The following is a 15,020-nucleotide window of genomic DNA, read 5'->3' as shown; positions in this document are numbered from 1 at the left end:
GGACAAAGGCTAACACGTTTCACATCACTCCTTCATTAAAAAGCATGACACCATTACCTCCACATCTACAAACAAATCTCATAAGATACATTCCTTTGTTAACTGTAACACACGTTATATTGTATATGCTATCACATGCACCATTTGTTCTATACAATATGTTGGTAGAACAACACAAAGACTAAAGGATCGACTCTATGATCATTTCTTTGACATAGAGAAAGATCATGCTACAAATGTTGCACAACACTAGTATGAAAGCCACCAGGACACATCTAGCCTTGTCATCCAGGGTATTGACAAAATTGTGAGACCACCCAGGGGTGAAGATAAATTTGACATGTTATGTAAACGAGAAGTCCGGTGGATATTTATTTTGAACACCAGACGCCCCTTGGGACTCAATTTTAAATGGGATGTATCCCACTTTTATTAATGGATATCCCTCAGTAGCGTGACCCCTTCATCTTGTCACACACTTTAACCACCGCGGTGAAATTATGATTTTCTTTTCGTCATTACTCCTGCTTTAGTGTTTGTTTATAAAACATGTGACAATACACACACATTGGCTATATCAACTGTATGCAGCTCGCGGTTTAGTTATTATGCCCTAAATGACAATATATGGATACTATGAACATGTTCCTCTTTTTTTACATAGGCAGTTATTTGTCATTTTTATTTCATCTCCTTTCATATATGTTCTTGTATCCATGTTCCTTATAATACAGCAGTTTTTTTGTTTGCAGCAGGTGAGGCGAGAGTTCGGTTTCTCGCCGTGCACTTGCTCACGAAAGTTCACTGTGTTAACTCTTTAAGCGCATGTCTTTAGATCTACTCTGTTAGTCATACGGCTATATATATTTTTTTTGTTCTGTTTTGCAGCGGGTAGAATGAGACTTTTATTTCTCACCATGCACCCACTCATGACTGCCTACCTAAAGAAGTAATTGAAAATGTCCAAATTGGGCCCAATTAGCCATTTTCCCTCCTCGGTGTCATGTGACTTGTTAGTGTTACAAGGTCTCAGGTGTGAATGGAGAGCAGGTGTGTTAAATTTGGTGTTATTGCTCTCGCTCTCTCATACTGGTCAATATAAGTTCAACATGGTCTCTTGAAGTTCAAAAAATAATTGTTGCTCTACATAAAAATGACCTAGGCTATAAGAAGATTTCCAAGACCCTGAAACTCAGCTGCAGCACGAAGGCCAAGACAATACAGCGATTAACAGGACAGGTTCCACTCAGAACAGCTCTTGTCATGGTCGAGAGCTTGTCAGGGTCGAGAGAAGTTGAGTGCACGTGCTCAGCATCATATGGTCGAGAGAAGTTGAGTGCACGCGCTCAGCATCATATCCAGAGGTTGTCTTTGGGAAATAGATGTATGAGTGCTGCCAGCATTGCTGCAAAGGTTGAAGGGGTGGTGGGTTAGCCTGTCAGTGCTCAGACCATACGCTGCACACTGCATCAAATTGGTCTGCATGAATGTCATCCCAGAACCCTCTTCTAAAGATGATACACAAGAAAGCCCACAAACAGTTTTCTGAAGACAAGCAGACTAAGGACATAGATTACTTGAACCATGTCCTGTGGTCTGACGAGACTAAGATAAACTTATTTGATTAAGATGGTGTCAAGCGTGTCGCGGCAACCAGGTGAGAAGTACAAAGACAAGTGTGTCTTGCCTACGGTCAAGCATGGTGGTGAGAATGTCATGGTCTGGGGCTGCATGAGTTCTGCCGACACTGAAGAGCTATATTTCATTGAGGTAACCATGAATGTCAACATGTACTGTGACATACTGAAGCAGAGCATGATCTCCTCCCTTCGGAGACTGGGCCGCAGGGAAGTATTCCAACATGATAACGACCCCAAACACACCTCAAAGATGACCATTGCCTTGCTAAAGAAGGGTAAAGGTTATGGACTGGCCAAGCATGTCTCCAGACCAGTGGCGGCTGGTGCTCAAAATTTCTGGGGGGCGCAAAAAATATGAAAAATTCTGAAAAAAAACCCATCAATTGCAGCCTCACTGTGCTATCTATTGCAGCCACTGGGCCCATCAATTGCAGCCACTGTGCCCACCAATTGTAGCTACTGTGCCCATCAATTCCAACCACTGTTCCCATCAATTACAACCTCGCTGTGTCCATCAATTGCAAACAGTGTGCCTATTTTTTTTACCATAATGTATTCCTTGCATTAAGGTAAAACACGTTTAAACATCAGTTTTGGCCCCTCACCCCCCCCCCCATTTTATTTACATGAGTCTTCATTCAATCAGTGCTGTGCATGTCGGCAGCACTTCTCTCTCTTCACTTCTGTGTCTCACTGGCTTTGCTGCGGCACTGGAAGCCATCGGCTCCTACTGCTGTCAATCAAAGCCAGTGACAAGGAAGCAGGGGGCAGGGCTGAGTCCCGCTGTCTGTGTCAATGGACACAGCAACAGGGCTTGGGAGTGAGCACATACTTCCCATGGGGGCACTGAACAGAGAGGATGAGCCAGGAGCATTGGCTGCTCCTCTCCTACACAGAGCGTGTAAGTTTGGAGATGTTTATTTAAAAAAAATATCCTTTATAATCACTTTAACCTACCAGGTAGTGGTTGGGATTCGAAATGATGACCATAGTGCTGCTGAGCAGAAGTGCTGACCACTTAGCCACTGTGCTGGCCCTATATTAAAACAAAATCCATTTGTAAAAAGAGTGCCACCACTCATCAAAAAATCAAAACCAATAAAAACAAGCTAAGATGAAATACCAACAAGAAGTTTCAGGATGTGCAATTTGTTTGAAACTTTAAGATAAATAACACTACTGTGATACTTCATTTAAAGGCAGAGGCCATTAAAGCGGGAGTTCACCCATAAAAAAATGTTTTACCTGTAGATTGATGCTCATTTTGTCTAGGGGATTCGGCTAGTTGTTTTAAAATCCGAGCAGTACTTACCGTTGTAGAGAGCAATCTTCTCCGCCGCTTCCGGGTATGGGTCTTCGGGAGTGGGTGTTCCTTCTTGATTGACAGGCTTCCGACAGGTTTCCGACGGTCGCATCCATCGCGTCACGAGTAGCCGAAAGGAGCCGAACGTCGGTGCGGCTCTATATGGCGCCTGCGCACCGACGTTCGGCTACTTTCGGAAAATCGTGACGTGATGGATGCGACCGTCGGAAGCCTGTTGGAAGACTGTCAATCAAAATAGGAACGCCCAGTCCCGCAGCCCATACCCGGAAGCGGCGGAGAAGATCGCTCTCTACAACGGTAAGTACAGCTTTGATTTTAAAACAACTAGCCGATTCCCCTAGACAAAATGAGCATCAATCTAAGGCCCCATACACACGATAGAATCCATCCGCTGAAAAATCCCAGCAAATGGGTTTCAGCGGATAGATCCTATGGTGTGTACACTCCAGCGGATCTATTTCCGCGGATATTTATCCCCTGGGATGGATTCCAGCAGATAAATATTTGCTGACATGCTAAACAAATCTATCTGCTGGAATCCATCCCAACGGATGGATCCGCTGGTCTGTATAGACTCACCGGATCCATCCGTCCGAAGGGATCCCCCGCATGCGTCGTAATGATTCGACGCATGCGTGGAATTCCTTATATGACAGCGTCGCGCACGTCGCCGCGTCATAATCGCGGCGACGGCGCGACACGTCATCGCCAGAGGATTTCGGCACGGATTTCAATGCGATGGTGAGTACACTCCATCGCATGGATATCCGCTCAAATCCTCGAGAGGATTTATCCGCGGAAACGGTCCGCTGGACCGTATTCGCGGATAAATCCTCTTGTGTGTATGGGGCCTAAGGGTAAACCTCCACTTTAAGCTAAGGCAAGAGAGGAGACTGGTAATCATTTCACAGCTTTCTTCATTGTGTTCGTTTTTTCCTTTTTTTTATCATTAATCAAGCTGTCTACAGTGTCCAAAAATATCCCACAGTCTGTAGCAAATGTTATATAAAAACAAAATGTTAAGAAAGTTTCAATGCCATAATAAAAAGTTAAATTTGAAATCTCTAAGTACCTTGTGCATGGACCATTTCACATTTTGATCACGTATTAGTCAGAAGGGAAAAATGTAATGAGAAGAAAAATATCAGAGCTTGTTGGTATGGGAAGTATGTGATTTACGTTTGATTTACTCCCCTCTGTTCCACAGCTCTGGTGCATAGTGTTTGGTTTCTAAAGTGCTGTCACATAAGGGCAAGGAGAGAGTCCTCAGCCCTGTGTAATAATCTACTGTACAAGTTGTAACTTAAAGCCTAAACAGGGCACATTCTTCCGTTTCCCTGTGGGATCCAACCCTTGCAACGATGGAATAGCGTGGTTTTATAAATTCCTATTTTAAAATAAAACATAATATAACAAAAAGATGTCTCCAAATATTGCAGCTTCCTTTTCAGCAACAACTTGATCAGAAGATTATTCTATAACCAACACGGTTTTGCTTAATTTTTGGATAGAGTGGGGAAGGATTATAAGGCCTGTCATGTATTATTACTATCAGGGGCTCTGTTAGAGAGATTAATTTACTTCAAATCTGGTAGAAGATGTGACTCCAGGACAGGATTTGAGGGGAAATCACAGACAGAAGTTTTTTTTTAAAAGTTGAAGTGTATTTAACTAAAAAAGTTTGTTTAAGGTAGACTAAGAGCATGTCAGTGACATCTTGGGTCCAGCACCAGGCCATGGAGCTAAAACACTCAACTTGTAGGCAGGTGACTACCTTATAATGTTTTTTGTTGCTGAGTTGTATTCTTGTGTTCTGTGGGCCAGATTCACGTAGAATTGCGGCCGTGTAACGTAACCCGTTTACGTTACACCACCGCAAGTTTTTAGTGTTAGTGCCCGATCCACAAAGCACTTACCTGGAAACTTGCGGCGGTGTATCGTAAACACGTCCGGCGCAAACCCTGCCCAATTCAAATGGGGCGGGTACCATTTAAATTAGGCGCGCTCCTGCGCCGGACGTACTGCGCATGCTCCGTTCGTAATTTTCCCGATGTGCTTTGCGCAAAATTACGGCGGCGCGACGTGTTTGTGAATCGCGACGTGCGTAACGTACTTACGCCGGGAAAAAATTAATTCAAAAGCGACGCGGGAACGACGGGCATACTTTAACATGGTGGAGTAATTTTACACCATGTTAATAGCAGCCCTAAATTTGCGATGGGAAACTAAGACTTGCGCTGACGTAACGTCGGGAAAAACCTTAGTGGATCGCCGTAACTGCTAATTTGCATACCCGACGCTGGAATACGACGCGAACTCCACCCAGCGGCGGCCGAGGTACTGCATCCTAAGATCCGACGGTGATAGAGCAAGAGATACGACGGTGTATCAGGAGATACGCCGTCGTATCTGTTCTGTGAATCTGTCCCTGTATCTTTAAGTTCTGGTTGGTGCTGCAGGGGGTTAACAATGTTTATGACATCTCTTCCCCTGTGTATTTGTCACTTCCCCTAGTGAAGTCTCAGGCAGGCTTTCCAGGCATGGGAGTGATTGTGGAGGACCTGTCTTGTGATTGGCATTGTCAGTGACCCACTTTTCAATGGGACCCAATCCACATGTATGGACCAACTACTGGTGAGAGACTGTTTAAGTTTGGTAGAGGTAACACCACCAGAGGAGGCAGAGAACAGCCAATAGTAGCACAGCCAAAATGCTATGCTGTCTATTGTAACACTCTCAGCATGTAAAGGAGTTTATTCAGTAAACATTGTTCTTATTTAAAGAAGAGTTTCCTGGTCTGAATTTCCTTAAAGGTACAAGAGGGAGTAGTGTATTAATAATTGGTGTAATCATGGTGTATTCAGAAGAACTGAAAATTTGAAACAGGCCATGTTTAACCCTCCAGGTTAAGGAGAAGAGTAACTCCCCAGTGCAAGTATAACCAAAGTAGCGGTACCCAGGTGAGGGCTGCTAATAGACTCTGTACCCCACTGATTACCTTGACCCTGCAAATCCTCCATTGCCTCTGACACCCTGGGTTCAATAATTTTACCAACTGTAGTTGTAAATAGAGACTCACACAGTATTAAAGAAACAGTTAAAGGATGTTTAGTGTATTAATGAGAACCCAAAATAGGTATATGTCAACTTTGTTAGTGAACAAGAAAATACTCTTATGCCTTTGGCCGGGAAAACCGGACGCGTGTGTGCTCCTTAGCAGTTTTCCTGACATGAAAACTGTGGTTTAAAAAATTAGAACATGTTCTCTTTTTTTTCGCCGCGAATCACAGCGTTTTTTTCCCTGCAGTTTTCCAATAGGAAACACTGCGAGGGAGCATACACACGGCCAGTTTTCCCGTCCAAAGTTCTTCTGGCAGTTTTTCTGTCGGGAATACCGGCCGCGTGTACAGGGGAAAAGGGACCGAGCCGGTTCCCGGTTTTCCCCTTGGTTTGGAAAACGGGAAAAAAAATATAATAAAAGGGCAAAGGTTTTTCCTTGAAATCCAGATATCTTCAGCTAGCCTCTTTGTGTTGTAACTAAAGTAATCCTTGATGACCGGGTGTAGCAAATTTGTCTGAACCTTGGTTTATTCTTGTTGTATGGTAACTTCCTTCTTTTATGATCCTAATGATGTTGTCATGGTTATGCAGTAGTGTTTGTCTGTCGGCTTGCCTCCTCCATATGTCCTGCTTTGGAGGCCAGCCACTCTCGCCTGGCTGTTTGAGTGGTCTCTCAAACATGGACCCTAATACTGTTGCGTCAATTTAAATCTGTATAAGGAGTTCTATCCATCCTCATTCTGCTTGTCTTTCAGCTATCCAGCTTGACTCCTGTGATTTGTCACCTTCTAATCAACCTGACCTCAGGGTTCCTCTGACCTCTGCCCAGTCTGATGGTCCTGTGCTAGATGCCCAGTTTCTGCTTGCCGTGTGCTACGTCTGTCTTTGTTTTACCGATCTTGGCTTGTTCTTGACTATTCCTGTCTGCTTGTGACCTTGACCTTTGGCGTGTCCTTTGTTTATCCTTGTCTGCTAGTCGTCCCGACCTCTGGCTTATCCCCTCACTATCTCTTGTATCCTGAGCTGCTGCTTCCCCTCTATCCTCTATAGCCTTCTGTGAGCGTGAGCTGGGGAACTCTGGGGGCCGTCACCTGGATCCAGTTGCAGCCCAGTCCATCCTCACCACTAGAGGAAAAAAAAAGAAGTTTTGGGACTTTAAATGAGAAACATGTGAACATATATCTCCATACCTGTTATATGTAGAAAAGAAGAGGGGGGTTGGGACTTTGAATGAGGTATGCATGAGAGAACTCAAAGATAAGACAGTGTAATATGTATGCGTTTATTTGTCTAAAACACATAGCAGAGCATGCGATTTCGAATGTATACATAATAGTAAACATACATGACAATGCATATACTGTAAAAAGCATGATGCAAAAACCATAAACATTGTATAACAACTTATTCCTTGCATTATTGAAAAATATATAATCATTAAACCCAAGGAAGGTCCTAAAACTGAAACATGTAGCATCTGTGTAAGCCCAAGAAGCCTTTCATGACATTAGCCAATCTTCAGGGGCGGATGCATAGTGGGGTAAGATCTGCAGAAGGACACAAGTATAATATGTAAGTTTTAGCATAACACCAAATAACGGGAAACAATAAGAGAGATGGGAAAAAGGTCATCTCCAAAAAAACGTACTCATTTCCAGCATGTGAGGATGTGCGACCAGGAACGCACAGGTCGCTATGGCTGTCTGCAATCGGGAACTGAGGTAGGGCCAGTTGGAAAACCAAGAGCATAAACATGTATCACAGATGAATGTATGTTCAACTGGCAGGTGACTGGGGCTCCAATCTAAATGAGATAATTAATAGCATTAGTAAAACCCAAATGGGTAAGTAGTAATTGGGTTATGGTAAAAGCCCCTAACCCAAGTGGTAGCTGGGTATAATAAAGAGACATTTGTCACCCTTTATGGAGATGAGACCCAGTAAATAGATATGTGTAAAGCAAGATTAGCCTGCAGCTGATATCCTAAGTGAATACTCCAGATATTAACCACCCAGCCCAACCAGCGTCACGCTGGTATGACAACTGGAAAAGTGTCCGGATCACAGCAGCAGCTGCCGCTCATTCAAAACCAGACGAAGCTTCCCACTGGTCAATCAAGATGGCATGACTCGTCCAAGATGCCGACGCCCCCAGGCGTCGGACATATGGGGCGGGTGCGTGGCGCCGATGCTATGAGGAAAGACCGCCCACCCACTGCACTCGAAATGAGCTACCAATGGGGGGGATGGGAAGGCACCTGAGAGCATCGCAGCTCCCGGAAGTGCAGGCAAAAGCAACCCCGTAGTCCCTAAATGCACAACTAAAACATGCCGGAATAGAGCAGAAAATGTCTGAAAAATCGCAGCTAAAATTGCCCAATGGAGCACGGACACAAAACCAAGGGTATAAACCACAATAAGTTGGATTAAAAACAATACAAAGAGAGTAGTAACCCAACCTTGAGTCTTTCATGCAACCTCCATCCCTAATCAACGAGAAAAAAAAAGGAAGTTTTGGGACTTTAAATGAGAAACATGTGAACATATATCTCCATCCCTGTTATATGTAGAAAAGAAGAGGGGGGTTGGTCCATCCTCACCACTAGAGGCTCTGGTGAACACCTGCTGGATCTTAGACTCTGCGCCCTAGGGAATCTTAGGCTCTAGCTCCCTGTGGGATCCCTGTTAGTGCTCCAGTGGACCTGCCTTCCTTAGCCACCCCGTGTTCTGTCCGCAGCAGTTAGCCGTAGGGTCCACTACCTTAGTGGTGCACTCCTGACCCCAATAGTGTGCATCTGTCACCTCACTGCAGGTGACCTGACAGATGTTATCCAATATAGCTGCTAGAATCAATAATGTGAACTGGACATAGATGTCTGCTTTCAGTGTTCATTATAACATAAAACCTAACTTCCAACTGTTGTGAATGATGTCTAAAAGCAGTGGGCCATATTCTCAAAAAATATCCGCCTGCTGCGCTTAGGGCACTTACACTCCGCTGTCCCAACTTACTGGAGCAGGTGTTGTATTCCCCAAACACTTGCTCCATAAGTTGGGACAGCGGAGTGTAAGTGTCCCGGCGTAGCCTGGCGGATCTCCAAGGGGGCGTCTTCTATTCAAATGAAGCGCGCCCCCGATGCGAAAGAACTGGGCATGCGCCGGGCTGCAAAAAGCCCAGTGCGCATGCTCCAGTTCTCGGCGGAAAACGTCAATGACGCCGACGTGTGCGTCATTGACGTAAAGTCGTATTCAAGAACGACTTACGTAAACGACGTACCCGACGAAAAAACACAACGGGGACCCGACGCCATCCGTAACATGGCCTACGCGAGACTTGCGGAAATTTAATCCTCCATATAGCAGGACTAAATTTCCGCTTACGCAAACGACGTTAGCGACGGTTACGCGACGCGAACTCGTTCGGGAATCGGCGTAGAAGGATCATTTGCATATGCAAATGACTCCTTCACGTAAATGCCATCTAGCGGCGGCCGGCGTCATTGCATTTAAGATCCGCCAGTGTAAGTGACTTACAGATGGCGGATCTTAAGTGTATCTATGCAAAAATGATTCTGAGAATCAGGAGCATAGATACACTGGCCAAAAAAGGGAGTTACGATGGAGTATCTGACTTACTCCATCGTAACTTCACTGAGAATATGGCCCAGTGTCTTTTACTATAACATGGGCTATGCCCCGCTCACCACTCTGGAACTCAGATGAAGCTGCCAATGATGCAGATGATGAGAAGACTTTAACAGGAACTCTCTCTGTATCCTGGCTCTGGGGAATTGTGCCCGCCGCACCACGCTGCATTTCACTGGGATCTGAATTGCAGGCATCTCTGGATGGCCGGAACACCCTCCGGTCCGCTGCAAGAAAGAAGCGATGCTGTCAGCAGAGATCCCTCTAGGTATAGTTGTCCTGCTCCCCACTGTGTAGGCTGCAAATCATCAGCAACTCTCTGTCACACAGACCTCCTGCTGGCAGAGTTAAACAGCATCCCAAGAGGCTGATATAGGCCACACCAGCACCTTTTATATCCTTTCCCAGCAACCCGTTCTGTCCACTTAGCATTCTGTTAATTGTAGTTCAGAGCAGTCCTGCTGGCATAGTCACTTCAGCATTCTGAACTACACATCCCATGATGCTTTGCTCCAAACCCTAGGGAAGGGAAGGGAAATTCACACATAGAGAGTCCAGCAACCACTACAGGGAGCCAACCACACATTAATAACACAGAAAATATTTCTGGATTGTAGGCATAATAGCCAGTCCTGGCTACACCAAGTTAACCCTAGATTTTATATATCACAAATGAACATTCTGGGTAATGTTTATGGTGGGAGAGCAAGGATGTGTAACAAGAAGGAGAAGTAAGGACTGACAAGATGAACTTTGTTCAAAGTAATGATCAAGTTATACTTTACCCAGAAAGTTATTGGTGCTGAATTAAGAGCCATGCCCCAGTAGGAAATCAATGGAATGTCTCACCCCAAAATAGCCTAATGTATAAGAGTGTACTAATTAAAGTTGATCTTTCTTCTTAAGAGAGAGGTGATGGTGAAGATTTAGGATGGTGATGATCCACAAAGATGGTGATCCATGAGGTATATGGAGATCTCTTTTCTTTCAGAATTTTACTTTTTATTTCCAAAAATCTTCTTATCTAGGGACTAGCCTAAAGAAAGCAGTTTGGAATATTTTACTCCCACAGTGCTGTCCTTGAAGGATGATAATCTTCTGTATTTACATAAAATTTACATCAAATATCAATCTATAAACTTAAATTGTTCAGTTCATATACAGTACAGACCAAAAGTTTGGACACACCTTCTCATTCAAAGAGTTTTCTTTATTTTCATGACTATGAAAATTGTAGACTCACACTGAAGGCATCAGAACTATGAATTAACACATGTGGAATTATACATAACAAAAAAGTGTGAAACCACTGAAAACATATTTCATATTGTAGGTTTTTCAAAGTAGCCACCTTTTGCTTTGATTACTGCTTGGCACACTCTTGGCATTCTCTTGATGAGCTTCAAGAGGTAGTCACCTGGCGCAGCACCCCATCACTCTCCTTCTTGGTCAAATAGCCCTTACACAGCCTGGAGGTGTGTTTGGGGTCATTGTCCCGTTGAAAAATAAATGATGGTCCAACTAAACGCAAACTGGATGGAATAGCATGCCGCTGCAAGATGCTGCAGTAGCCATGCTGGTTCAGTATGCCTTCAATTTTGATTAAATCCCCAACAGTGTCACCAGCAAAGCACCCCCACACCATCACACCTCCTCCTCCATGCTTCACGGTGGGAACCAGGCATGTACACAGGGGTTGGAACCAAAGATCTCAAGTTTGGACTCATCAGACCAAAGCAAAGATTTCCACTGGTCTAATGTCCATTCCTTGTGTTATTTAGCCCAAACAAGTCTCTTCTGCTTTTCTTTAGCAGTGGTTTCCTAGCAGATATTCTACCATGAAGGCCTGATTCTCACAGCCTGATTCACACAGTCTCCTCTTAGCAGTTCTAGAGATGTTCAAGGTGCACAGTAAAACATAAAACTATTAAAACTTCAAAAAGTCCCAATGTCCGATGTGAACTGTAGCAGCGCTACTTCCAGACAGGCGTCTGAAACAATTCTATAAACCAAGTGAGTATAGGAAATCAGATGATAGTGCGGATAAGATACATAAAATAGTCCTTCAATCAGTGCTCCTAGTAAAATTGCTGCTGTTAAGCTTCTTTCCTGTTCCTGGTCCCAGGGGCTGTACAGAGTGTTAGGTCACTGGATAAGCGCCAGGTCACCGGATAGGGCGTGACGCTTATCCAGTGACCTAACACTCTGTACAGCCCCTGGGACCAGGAACAGGAAAGAAGCTTAACAGCAGCAATTTTACTATCTGGCCAGGAGAGGCATACAGGCACAGTACTGATATTATCTATAACTTCTGCTTGTTACTTTTATATTGTGGTACGCACATATTATTAGGGGATGTTTTTTTGGGGCTCAATAAACCTGTTTTAAGCAATATTACACTATATGAGTTTTTTCCATTATATGTGGTTGCGGGTTTTAATGAACACAAAACATACTGATTGGTGGAGAGTGCAACTTCCAGGAGATACAAGAATTATATTCCAGGCTCTTTATTTCCATATTTGTGGTGAGTGCATCCCCAAAAGGGGAGTTAATATCCCCCCACGTGGTGAACGCCCCCTCTGGTGAAAGGAGCACTGATTGAAGGACTATTTTATGTATCTTATCCGCACTATCATCTGATTTCCTATACTCACTTGGTTTATAGAAGTGTTTCAGACGACTGTCTGGAAGTAGCGCTGCTACAGTTCACATCGGACATTGGGATTTTTTGAAGTTTTAATAGTTTTATGTTTTACTGTGCACCTTGAATATTGTCGTTTTTAAGCAGCTGCAACAAATTTACCATAGAAAAAATGTTGCGCTAGATGACGTCAACTTTTGACGAAACGTGCGTCGGGAAGGTAGCGTGCTGACGCAAGACGTTTCTTCGTTCCGTGTGGACGGGCGTTTGTTAGAGCCGGCCGGCTTTTATCTATTTTCTGCTTTTAATCTGTAAGTGTAATACTTTTTATATTAAAAAAAAAAAAAAAAAAAAAAAACAAGATAATACGGCGCTAATATTTAAACCTGTGAAAAATATATATGTGAAATATATCTTAAAAAGTTGAATGCAACATTCATAAAAATAAATGTAAAATAAATGACCAAAAGAATGATCAAAAATTTGATAAAAGAATTGACAATATGGTATTCAATGTGACAAATCCAACCATATAAATAAATGAAGTGACAAAGAAATAGTCCATAAAAAATCAGTGCAAATTAAGTCCAATTAAGGTGAGCATCTGTGATTAATCAGGAAAGGGATCCTCCACCAAAAAGGTCACCCAATGTGTGGGAAATGAAATCTCCTTACCAGAGACAAAGACCGGGCTTTCAACGGTCTAATTCAGCATAAGGATGTTTAAAGTCTTCCTTGAAAAGACTATTCCAGACACTGCTATGAATCACCAGTATTGATAACTCCAAAAGATAGAATCCCATTCAAATCCGCTCCAGTTAAACATTGGTGTTCATAAAAAATAAAGAATGGTAGGAAACCACATAGTGCATTACTGTGTAAACATTGAGCTTTAATAAAAACAGGTGTGCACTTACAGCAAAAACTTTGGAATCTCGCATGTGGGATATGGTATGGAAGGGATGGCGTTTCCTCAAGCCTCCGTTCACTTCGTGTCTCCGTCCGTCGCGTGTCTCTCCCTCTAACGTGATGACGTCACTGTGGCTAAGCTCCTCCTACGCGTTTCGTCGCAATACGGACGTCTACGGGGATAGGCTGCCTGAGAGAACGTGATCACGAAGCTCATTATAAATAGCCTCATCCGCCATGATGGAAGAGGGCAAAATCAATGCGAGCTTATGGGAAAGAAAAAACGGAGCGTGCACGTGTTAATGTGCGACGCATAAACGAAGCTAATTGTGGGAAGAAATGTTAATATTCAGATAGATGCCATCTTGTGGACAAAAGGGAGTAAGACACGTGGACGGAAAAAACGAAGCAAAGGATACTATAGGAAACACCATCGCAGCTATCAATGACTTAACATCTCTTAATGAAAGTATGACATGCAAGGCCTGTACAACACATATCTCCTCTAAACATGCACAAATACATATATGTCATGAATCCTATATGTAATTACAAGATCATAAATTTCTTGATATATTTGAATTATATTTGTATATTGAAAACATTAGAAGATCAAGAAAAAAACAAAACAAAAATATGATAAAAATATTAAAAATATGTTAAAAACATTATTAAAAAGAAGATGGACATAAAAATATGAACTTAAAAAATGTGGACGGGAACAAAAACTAACTAAGCATTATTTAAAAAACAATTAATGTCCCAATCCACATTTAACCCATGAGGCCTATATGATCGCATATTGAAAATCCAGCGGGTCTCAAGCTGGGAGATAGTGCGCACTTTATTTGTACCCCTCCAGTGTGGACGTAATTTTTCCATAGGTAGAAACAATGTACCATCAATACTTTGGGCATGATGCTTCGCATAATGTTTAGATAAATTATGTTTAGAGAATCCTCTACCTATGTTACCTACATGTTCATTTAATCTAATATTAACAGCTCGTTTGGTTCGTCCTATGTATTGTTTTTTACAGGGACACTGTATTAAGTAAACCACATGGTCACTTGTACAGGTAATAAATGTCTCGATGTCATATATCTTAAGGGTCTGAGTAGATTGAAAAGTAGTAAGCTTACGTCCCTGAAATGCATTAATTTTGCAAATATTGCATTTTCGACATGGATAAAAACCCTTCATTTCTTGAAAAAAATTTACTACTTTAGGAGGATCTATTATATTTGGGGCAACTTTTAAACGTAATGATGGTGCTCCTCTAAAAATTACTATGGGTTTCTCTGGAATGATCGATCCCAATATCTGATCATTCTTTAAAACACCCCAATGTTTTCTTAAGATCTTTTTTACAGAGAAGTGTTGGTCAGAGAACCCAGTAATTAAAGCGAAGCTGAAAAAATCTTTATTATCAGTATCTGTCTTTTTTGTGGTTAAAAGCTGATCTCTATTTAAAGTACTGACAGTCAAAATAGTTTCATCAATACTGTCTTCTTTATAGCCTTTATCTAAGAATTTCTTCTTTAGAATTTGGGCCTGTTGTTGAAAATCATGTAGGGAGGTACAATTGCGTCTAATTCTCTGGAATTGTCCCTTTGGGACACCCTTAAGCCATTGTGAGTGATGGCAGCTCGTAGTAGGGATGTATGCATTGCGATCAGTTTCTTTAAAATGGGTCATAGTAGTTAATGTCTCATCTTTAGCAATGATAATAAGATCCAAAAAATTAATTGTGGATGCACTAATATCATATTTTAAAAAAATTCCTCGGTCATTAATA

Source organism: Rana temporaria, chromosome 4 (genome assembly GCF_905171775.1).
Source record: "Rana temporaria chromosome 4, aRanTem1.1, whole genome shotgun sequence".
NCBI lineage: Eukaryota > Metazoa > Chordata > Amphibia > Anura > Ranidae > Rana > Rana temporaria.
This window is presented reverse-complemented; position numbering follows the sequence as displayed.